This window comes from Ammodytes marinus (genome assembly GCF_949987685.1).
Source record: "Ammodytes marinus genome assembly, chromosome: 23".
In the NCBI taxonomy this organism is placed as follows: domain Eukaryota; kingdom Metazoa; phylum Chordata; class Actinopteri; order Uranoscopiformes; family Ammodytidae; genus Ammodytes; species Ammodytes marinus.
Genome location: NC_137227.1, coordinates 4860731 through 4871389, shown reverse-complemented (window position 1 = coordinate 4871389; position 10659 = coordinate 4860731). Strand labels below are relative to the sequence as shown.

General features: G+C 42.9%; 1 protein-coding gene across 4 annotated transcripts in view; it reads left to right on the top strand.

The window, feature by feature from the left end:
- The first annotated feature begins 1480 nt into the window (after positions 1-1480).
- The window catches only part of dennd4c (DENN/MADD domain containing 4C), a 34968-nt gene continuing 25789 nt past the window's right edge, over positions 1481-10659 (top strand). For all 4 annotated transcript variants that reach the window (XM_080052159.1, XM_080052158.1, XM_080052157.1 and 1 more), the window contains exon 1: positions 1481-1732. The gene's annotated coding sequence lies outside the window, so the exon portion shown is untranslated. The remainder of the gene's footprint in view (positions 1733-10659) is intronic.

The following is a 10659-nucleotide window of genomic DNA, read 5'->3' as shown; positions in this document are numbered from 1 at the left end:
TCCATTGGTTTTAGATGGCTCATATGAAAGCTAAAACCCTCCCAAATTATGTTTAACAAAGTAAAATAAATTTGCTTCACTGAAGAAATATTGATCATTTAATGAACACAGAAAGGTCAGATGTTGGCAGGACAAAAGTCTTGTCGCCTACAGAGAGTAATGTGAAAATAGAACAAATAATTTACTTCAAATACAAAAATATGTTCATCTGTTAATTGTAGAACTCTTATTAAAATGTTGTCCAGCAGAACATTTTTTGAGTCCACTGCATTCATGAAAAGCTCATTTGCCTCTTCCCCTTATTATGTATGTTAGATGTATAAGATGGAAGCCAGTCATCAAACAAGAATTCTTAACTTGTGTTTTATTTATTTATTGCATTAGAGACAATATCTGCAGTTGTGACATGGTAACATGACTACAGAATAATCACAGAATGGATCTAGGTACCAGTGTTTAAGGAGAGCAGCAAACATTTTCTAAGGCACCTGTTGCTTTTCAAGCTGTAACTTCTAGTTTGAGATGGGGGAGATGGGGGGGGGGGGGGGGTGCGTCAGAAACCGATAAAAAGTTAAACCATGTAGCAAAAGGGGGAAACAAATAGTCAAGGCAGCTTTAGACTCAGAAGGCGGGAAGCCAAACCATTTCACAATAAAATGTGAAAACTGCCTTTGGATGGGATGAAATTTGCAAAAACATTTAAGAAAAGCTACTTTTGATATGTTTTCCATTAAGTACATCTCCTGATTGCTGCATTTGATATACCTCATCAAAATAAATATGCAACAATTGTGTTTAATATAGACCTAGTACAGACAATGTCCTTAAGATTAATCAAACTTGGTAACCAGAGGCAATTCAGGTCACAGCTGAAAGGGTATGAAGAGGAGGGGGGGAAACATTTGCAATAAATTAAAATTATTTAAAGAAAGCTAATTCAAAATATGTATACACTACACAACTTTGGTCACATAGGCTGTGCATTGTGCAAATATGTATGCAGAAGTAATTAGTATTTATATGGAATTGTGATTAAAGTCATACTGACATACTATTATATACTGTATGTAGAGCGTATAGCATATACAGTATAATACCAGTTAACTAGTTAAGTATAATTGCTTATACAAAATCTATGAACAAGCAGCAGTGTTATACAGTAATACATCTAGTTATAAACTAGGGATATGAATGTAACTAGTGAAAAATAATTAGAATTAATACATGTTAATACTTGTAATAATTATATACAACTATTAATACCATGTTAAAACCATAGATAGTGGTTTAAACAAAACATACAACTTTACTCTGAAAACAATAACTAAGCTGCCTTAATTTGAAAAGACAGGCCGGACACTGCTGGTTGTGTGTGGGCTAGCTTAGCGTGTTAGCCTCTGTCAGTCACAGCGAGCACCGTGGCCCTCCCCTCCTCTCTGGGCGGTTCCAGTCCGAAAGAGACGTTTGCGAAGAAAGCTCACCAACAAAACTATCAGCGCAGACTTAAAACATGGCGCCTGCCTCAGCCAACAACTCCGGATAAAAGTGGGGCGAAGAGGCGGCCAGCAAAGTTTCGAAGGAGTATCTTGAAGTCCCCACTTCTTTTCTTGTTTTGGTCGTGCGCTGTCCCGAGTCTACCTGTCTCGATAAGCACGGAATATAACGAGCGGGTAAACGCAGCAAGTTGCCTACATGTCAACATTGTCCCTTCTCGCTGCAGTGTAAACAGCTGGTAAGTGCTCTTGTTTTGTGAATACAGAGATAGCTGCGAATAAGCACAGGAGACAATAACTATAGTAGCCTAGCCTAGTTTAACTTTTTCTTTAAGGTGACTTCAGCTGTGTAGAAAATAGGCTACGTAGTAAGGTGACCCGCTGAAAAGTCGTTTTCCTGGTGTTGCGTTTTCGGCTGCTGCTGTTGTCTACTTCAACTCTTTCCACCGTGTGTTATCTATCGGCGGAAAGAAGAAGAAGAAGAGGCACAGACAGCCACGTATCAATGCACGGCCTGAGCACAGCAGTACGTTTCTTTTGTTGTGTACGCGGTGATGTGTGTATTTCCTGCACTTAGGTTGACCTAGTTCTGGTTCGGATGCAACAGTTGGGGGAATATAACACCCCCCCTCCTCCCCGCGGGCCCTCCTTGACGCCTGATAATCATACTGTGCCCTCCTGGAGCCTTAACGTAACCTTGCAGGTGTATGCTCTAACAACATTTTTTGTTTGTTTTGCAGTTTAAGGCACAGATAAGGAACTGTGAGCCCGACTTCCTTTAAGGGCGTGTTGCTTGCTTTTTTCCTTTTATTTTTGAATAGATCAAGGGACTTTTTTCCCCCTCTCTCTTGAATGTGCCATGTCTGCATTTGCGTGACCATAAGTCCTGAGTAAATTATTGAGTTGTGTAAGATGCCTGACTGTGTTGGTTTTGTGGCTGCAGGGTGTGGAGTTGAGCACCGATGCCATTGAACGCAACGCCAAGGTACTCGCATATCTACGCCTCAGCACTTGACTGTGTGCCAGTCACCAGCAGCAGGTGACCTCTCCCCCCCTACTTTTAAAGGTGGAATCAGCGATTCTGAAGAACGCATGTTGTCAATATCAGCTAATATCTTCTCCCGATCCGCTACCTGTCTGTAGGCCTACTGGTTGAGCGCTGAAAAAAAAAAGTCCAGTGTTAATACACAGCCTACAGGCTCCGTAAACTGGCATGTTGCTTGCAGTAGCTACAGTGGTCCCTGTTTGTTTACACACCCTTCCTTTACATGCCTGTTTACAGCCTATGCTGTGTGTGTACTAACACCAGCTTTTTTTTCCAATTCACATTCACAAAAAGAGATTTTGACAAAATTGCTGACTCCACCTTAAAGGACAGAGTAACTCTCAAGCTTCCCATCATATGGTGATTCACACAGCGTGCATGTGCTGTTCCTGTTTGTGACGACCGTAACACAAGTCCCAGCAGAGCCCAGGGATGGCACTTCCTATTGGCATTCATATTAACAGGGTATTTCAATCACCTGACAAGAATGCAGGAATGTCAGTTTCTATCAGAATGATCAAGGTGTGTGTGTTCTGGGATTAAATCAACGATGGTGGAATTGCAGAAGAAGAAAAAATTCCCTTCTTGACCTTGGCTGGGCCCTGACAGCAGCAGGAAAAGGGGAGTGGAGTGGAGTGGAGTGAGTGAGTGAGTGTTGCCTCCTACGAACCGCTACAGTGGCGGCAGGTGTAAAGTAGGTCACGGCTGCACTGTGGCTCCGTGTGTGAACATTAAACTTGCACTTTGTCACCACCACTGGTCGTCCAAAGGCTCAGTCAGGTGACCATAGTAGATTGGCCATTGACTGGAGCTATGGAAAGGACTCTCAACTCCCAAATAGCAACGTTGATTTTGATTCATCCCGTGGGACAGTGAGAGGAATGTTTCCCAAGAAGTGCACCAAAAGTAGTCCCTGACTGACATTTCAACAACCAACAGAGCTCAGTCTTCTCTTTTTAAAGCACTTTCTCTTTAAGTCCAAGGCGTAACCACTTCAACTGACTTCACCTTTCACTTAGTACACTTGGAACCGGCTCTAACGTCTTCAGATCACTTTCAGTTTCCCTGACAGTCCCGGGTCAATTCATCACCCACACTTCAACTGTCTTTACAACTCAAAGTTGAACTTAACAACTCCACCAACTTAACACACTGAAACTATCACCTCGCTTTTTTCAATTTTCGGACGCTTTATTCAATTGACACTTCCACCCGAACTGATCCACCTCAAATACTTCAACTGTGAATTGTCAGAAACATGCATTTCTTTAGAATTTGTACTATTATATATCTGTATGTTTTTTGTTGTTGTTGCTGTTGGAAGGACACCATAAGGAGGTCTGGCTTCATCGTCGGTGACACAGTAGCATCCTCACAGCTGGTTACTAGTGTTCGGCCACAAGCACACATCTCTCTGTCTCTCACCCCTGCTATCTCAGTTCAAAATGATTTCACGTGCTGTTTCTACTTAATTAGCCTGAGTCGGATAACTGCTGATTTTATCACTACTGACAATGCAAAGTTCTCTTGCTCGCCGAGCCGATATGAGACGTTTCAGCGCAAAAAGAATCACTGTGTTTAGTCAACAAGCTTTCTCCAGGATTGCTGACTCCACCTTTCAGTGCATTGTGTTAAGCTGCCCACCGGTTCCATGTCTTAACACATATTAACTCCTGATAGTCGTGTGTCAAGTCAAAGAGCCTCTAGTAAGACTCTGTACTGTGGTCCAGCCAAACACCCACTCAGGTAACCTATAGCCGTCCTCTGATCCTTTTACTTTGGTGTGATGTGTGTGAGTTTTGCTTCCGTCAGCGGGCCTGGCTATGAGCTGGTACGGGCCGCGGCTAGTTAGTGACTGAGGGCAATGAGTTTGCCCTCTGTGCCTTCTCCTTAGAGTGGACAGAATGCTCTCTGTCCGTGGGGCTGTCATGCTCCAGGAGGAAGGCAGTCTTGTGACGTTTTCTGCTGAGCCTTGCCCCACTGGCCTCAGCTGCCTCCCGTTGTCCAAGCAACCCAGGAAGTTTTTCAATTGCAGACAAATAAACGTCTAGCTTTAGATTTTCCTGCTCACTGTTGTCGATTGGAGACATGACCTATACCTGCACTTATTTTTTGTCAGAATCGCCTAAAAAGCATGCTGTTTTCCATACTAAAAATCCAGAGGGGATGTAGTAGGGCATCCGGGTATTTTTTTAAGCATGCTGCATCGAACCATAAGAATAGGGACATCCCATATATTCGGGTATTGGAACGCAGGGTCAGTGTGACACTTTCTCTGAACAGCACACCTGCCCCTCTTAAATCACATCTTCCACGACTATGAAGAGAGCAACCACATTGGAGCCAGGCAGAAGGAGAGAAATAAAGATACATTTCAGCTTCAGCATATCAGGACTCGTGCCACCTTTTGCCCTGGATTGCTCCCTGGCACCGGTTGCTACCGCTCTCTTTTGACGTTATCTTCTTGATAAAACATTAAACAAGGATCCAGTGCAGCTGGATCAACAAAGATTTACAGAGATAAACTGTGAAGTGGAGCAGACAGTTCTGTGACAGGCTTTAATGGGTGTCTATTATAGCACTGCTGATTGTCTGTTTGATTGGTTAGTTAATGATAGGCAGTTTTGATATATTTTTATCATGTTGAATATGCCAATGGTTGCCGCTTCAGATATTGTATGATGTTCAGATCATTTTCATATGTATTCCATATTTACAAAGCAATTTTACGGTCACTTTTATGATTTGTTTAATTTCATTATAGATTGAGCAATGGAAATGTAATTATTTTCTTATGAAATTGATATAGCCTGGTTGTTGATTTAAAATGAGCCGCAGCGTATATATAAACTCTAATTGATTATATCTCTGTTATTTTATGTGAACATGTGTTGTGATGTCAAGTTGCACCGGGCAAATATTGTGACAGTGTGTTTCAGCAACGTGACAGATGTGCTGGGCTCAATTTAGAGTTCAGAGAATGTAAACAGAACAGAGCCCAATCCCCAAGAAACCAAAGGAGGAGAAAAACAGCAAACATTGTCTGTTGTGTCTGTTATCAGTGTGATTTGTCAGTTAGAGATATTTCTTTATCCAACTCCAATTATTCTGCGTATCACCTCCTGTATATAAAAAAAATAACAGCTGCCAAGGGCTCAACAAACAGGTGTGGAGTTTACCGTTGGTCTTGTGCTTGCTTTGTTCAAGAGAGAGACTTTGTTAGCATACGGATATGATAATGCCAGGCCTATCGCACAGGCTTATCTGACTGCAGCCCAAAAGCAGGTGCTGTGAACGCCCCACACCTCTCACTTACCCTGAAGAAGCAAATATTGAAAAGGAAAAATAGATAACAAGAGACTTCTTTTTCATCGTAAAACGGACTGCTCCCTCCAACCAAGTAAGGCCAGGTTGTAGGTTTGTTTTCTGTGGTCGCCACCTTGTTAAAAATGGCGGGTTTTTTCTTCAGCTCATTGGCACCTTGTACACACGCTCTGGCCTCAGCCCACTGTGATGACAGGTGGCAGGGAGAGACACTTTGCTCTGGCAGAGAGGCACTTGAGGATCAGAGGCTGTAGCTGCTGCTGCTGCTGCAGAGCTGAAAGGGTGATGTGTCAGAGGCTATCTCAGCCAAAATAAAATAGACTTTCCCTTGACAACTTGTTGCTTTTGTGTCCTCTTTGACATATGAATGATTTTAAGTGCACTTAAGCGGCCTTGTGCATGTGCCATAAAGCAGCACTTGCCTGGACGCTCACAAACATGTATACTTGTCACAATAGAAGGGTTGATGTGAACTTGCACCAGGCCATCCTATATTTATAACCAAGGCTCGGCCCGCTCCCTGGCACAATCGCTGCATCTGTAGTACGCACACTCAGAACATTGCATTTATTCTTAAGTTTGCAGCAGTCCAAGGTGCACTGTACGTGACGTGTGTGTGTTTGTGTGTGTCATGCTCAGCTGCTGTGGAGTGGATCTGTGTGGCATAGCTCCCCCTGAACAGACACAGCACTGTCCGTTGTCTGGCATTACACACACACACACAAATACGTAGCAGAATCGTGCATGAACGAGCACACACACACGCTGGCCAGCAAGTCTCTTTCACCCCTGGGGGAGCGAGCCTCCAAGCTCTTTTGTGTGCTAGGGATGAGATCATTGTTGGGGGGCGGACCATGGGGGGATGGAGGAAAAGGGGTTCCACTCTGTGTGCACTTAAATAGAGAAATCTCTCTCTGTGCCTGTCTATATTCTCTCCATCTTTCTCTCACTCCTTTAGGTTCAAAGGTGCTGCACTTTGCAGTTTAATTTGCAGAGCCTTCAGTAAGTTTATAAAACATATTTCCCTGACATGTTGTTCTTATTATTGACTATTTCTACCATCATTAACCAAAACAAAATTATTCTGAGGCTTATGAAACCAAACAAAAGACTACAAAAACAAAACTGTGGGCCCTGCTGATGTATCAATAATAGTGAAACAGTAGCTTTTCAACTTTTTCTCAACTTCAATTAGCATTCCAGGGCAGGGATCCAATTTTCTAGCGAGGAAAGTTTGTTAATCAGTGTTGAAAATATAGCTCATAAAATGTTCACTTCTCTGACACACCTAAAGTTACATAGTGCACCTTTTCAGTGTGGTGGCCAGGTGAATGGCCTTAGCATTAGAGAAGAGCTAACAATGAACAGACATCAGGTTATTGGTACATGCATGTCAGGAGAGGGACATCCCCGCTTTTATTTATGGCAGCTAGAGAGAGTTTTCCCTCTGCCCTCAGGGGTTGTTGGGCTACCTACCACCTTTTAGCACGTTTGCATGCAAGTTAAGACCAGTGCTGCCCTCAATGAACAAGACTTTCCAGAGCAGCAAAACCAGCCACCTCCAGGAATGATCCTCTCAGGATTTTAGGAGTCATCATCACAGATTTAGTTTACTTATTTTTTGAAAGCATAACCGTAGTAATAATAATAAGCCTTAATTCCTAATCTGAAATGTTAATATAGTCCTCTTTACTGCTAGTTACTGTCATCAAGAAGAATAGGCTATTGTACCAGAGGCAGCAATTCCATCTTGTTGTATCCCATTCAGCTTCCGAAATTGTTTTTGTCTTAACTTAAAAAAAAAATCAAAAATCTGAATAGGCCTCTCTTAAATGACCACAGAGCAGGTTGGGAGTTGGGAGATCAGTTAGCCTAACGTTACACACTACTAGTCTGTCCACATTTCTTTCCCACAGCTGGCAGTAATGGCCAACAGGAGACGACACTACGGTTGTCACTGCCTATCCGTCTCTGGCCTCCAAAAAGCCTGAAAGATGAGCACTTAATTAACGGGATGGTTTTTTTTCCCCTTTACGAAAGCACTCGCTAGCTGATGGAAGTTAATGTGTTCCTGACTGGATCTCTAGTCCTGATGCCGTAACAGCCCCTGTGTCCCAGATACCCTCCCTCAAACGCCCATGTTATAGAAAAATTAACCCGCACATATGGGTTATTTATTAAGCCGTGAGATAGCGCTTTGAATTGTTATTGATACAAAATATTTCATGTTATTTAATGATGTTTAAGACTTGCATTTAAATCATATATAATGAATGTCAACCAGCTGGAGCATGTAGCATCCAGATAAGAGACACACGTTTTAAAAGGTAGGCTTGGATGGCAAAACCTGTTCTACTTTGTGGATTGTGTTTTTGTTTTTTTTAGCTTGGCTTTCATCACCTTTATTCACAGGCCAATGGCAACGTCACAAAGCTCCCAGGCTGCACCACGTGCCGTATGTTGTCATTTTCTGAGCCTGTTAGGGCACTCAGAAACGATACGAGTGTTAGGAAACATGCTCTGGAGTCTTCTTGAGTAACGTTTAACACATTTGGTAATAATGATTTATGTGAATTTATTGAAATTTAACTGCTATCACTACAAAGAGTAGGTTGCGCTTATTCCAGGAGGAGGTGATAATACCTACATGATAACTAGTTTGAATATGCTATAATTTAAAGGTGCAGTGTGGAATAGTGTAGCGTACAGAAGCTACAGTGGCCTTCAAGGACAAGAAGCTATAGTTACTAAAGATGGCATCATCAACCACTGCCTGAAGTCTTTCCACAATATCAAGTGTGAGTGAATTTGTATTTAGTTATTTATTCTATAGTACTTTTAGACAGGTGCATTTCCCCAGTAGGACACTGACCACTAAAACACGTATGGCCGTTAAGTTAGTCTGTTCTGTGCTACCTGTAGAAACATGGCGGTGCAACATGGCGGCCTCCTTGGAGGACTAGGGTTAATAAAAACTAGAGAAGCAGGTCAGGAATACATGTGACAGTAGGCTATATTTTGGATCATGGTTGGTAGCAGCCCAGACAAAGAGAGTGACACTCGATCATCCGGGCTCGGCAGTGACACTGGAACAGGTTTTTACATGGGAGGGGAGGGGCAGGGGCTCGGGTTACAGGACAGTGGAAATGTAATGGACCTCTTTCTTCTTTTTTATTTTTTGCAATTGACCCAAGATTGAAGCTTCACAATTTTTGCCTTGAGGCTTAAGAGTTCTGTTTCTCCCCCTCCCCCCTGCATGCTGCCAGATTGGGATCATAAAGGGCAAGAAAATCCTAAATGTTACGTTGCCACGGCTGCATACAATGGCTCCAAAAGCTTTTCAGCCTAATCCCCTCTTCTCAACACAATTGCTGTTAAACACTGCCACTTGTTTTTTATATTCCTCGCCAGGTAGAAAAGTTGACAATAAAAACAGGCCTTTCCTTTCATTATCATTCTAAAACTCAGCAGACGGTTATGTCTTTATGACTTGGCACATGTCGGTTATATTGAATGTGCCCTTGAAACACTCGTAGATCAATTTCCTCGGCTGGAGTAACACTATAGTCGCAGTGTAGGGTCGCGAGGCCTGGCATTGTTTGGGACCCCGTTGCCATGGCAGCGTGGATGTTTGTCCGTCATGGGCTGTCACAAAGAGATATTTGTATGGTTGTTGTGACAGGGGAGGTGGAGGGGCCGTTGCATCACTGTCTCTTTGGCCTATGAGGGACACATTATTACACATGTCAGCATCAGTCCTTGTTATTTCTGAACTGAATATGGAAGGTATCGGCAATAATACATATTAAAAACAAAACATACGTTGGGTTCAGTGATAGTTATCTGCTGCATTTACCTTGGTTCCCTCTCTGTTGCAACAGAAGCGATATAGCATGCCAGACTAATCCAGCTTGTAACGGTAGCATCTCCACAACAAATAAATGTTGTTGCGTCGCTTAAGTTCACATTTGCTGTGGGCTGGCTCAGGTGGTAGAACGGGTCAGCCAATGATCGAAGGGTTGGCGGTTCGATCCCCCCCTGCCACTTGAGTCATGATTGTTGTGTCCTTGGGCAAGACACTTCACCAACCTTGCCTTGTGTGAATGTCAATAGTTAGCCTGCTATTGGTGTATGAATGTGTGTGTGAATGGTAACGTGGGAATGGGAACAGGTTTCCCTTGAAAAAGAGTCTTCGGTCTCAACGGGATTTACCTGTATACAATTTTTTTTTAAATATTGGCACGGGAAATCATTGTTATGACAGCATTCAATGTATTTTTCAGTATGTCCCATTTCTAGGGGTGCTAAGATGGCTAGAGGAAGAGGGGCCTACAAGTAGCTATGAGGTCACTAGTTCAATCCCCGGCACTGGACCGGAGGGTGTTACAAATAATAGTGGTGGCTGGTATTACATACGGTGCTGCCCACCATATTCTCTACCATTATGTCCTTGAGCAAGGCACTTACCTTCACTTAACATAACATAACTAAGTGAAACAGTTAGGATTAGTACGGTGCTAGGTTGAAATTCCACAGAATGGGAACAATCCTCGTTCTGACAGTACTAATCCCACTTTAGTTCCGTATCAGATTTTGGGAAGTTGATGTTCTCTATAACATGCATGTTATAGAGAACACCAACATTGTGAACGTTCACAGCATTCATCAAGCCAGAATCAGGGCCGAACAGATCTGCTGGTTGCCCAGGGCTGTGTCTGTTTTTCAATTTTTTTTCTCCTGTAATATTGCAGTTTGTTCCATGCTGCGACACATTGTGGTGATCTGTGTGCCCATGCC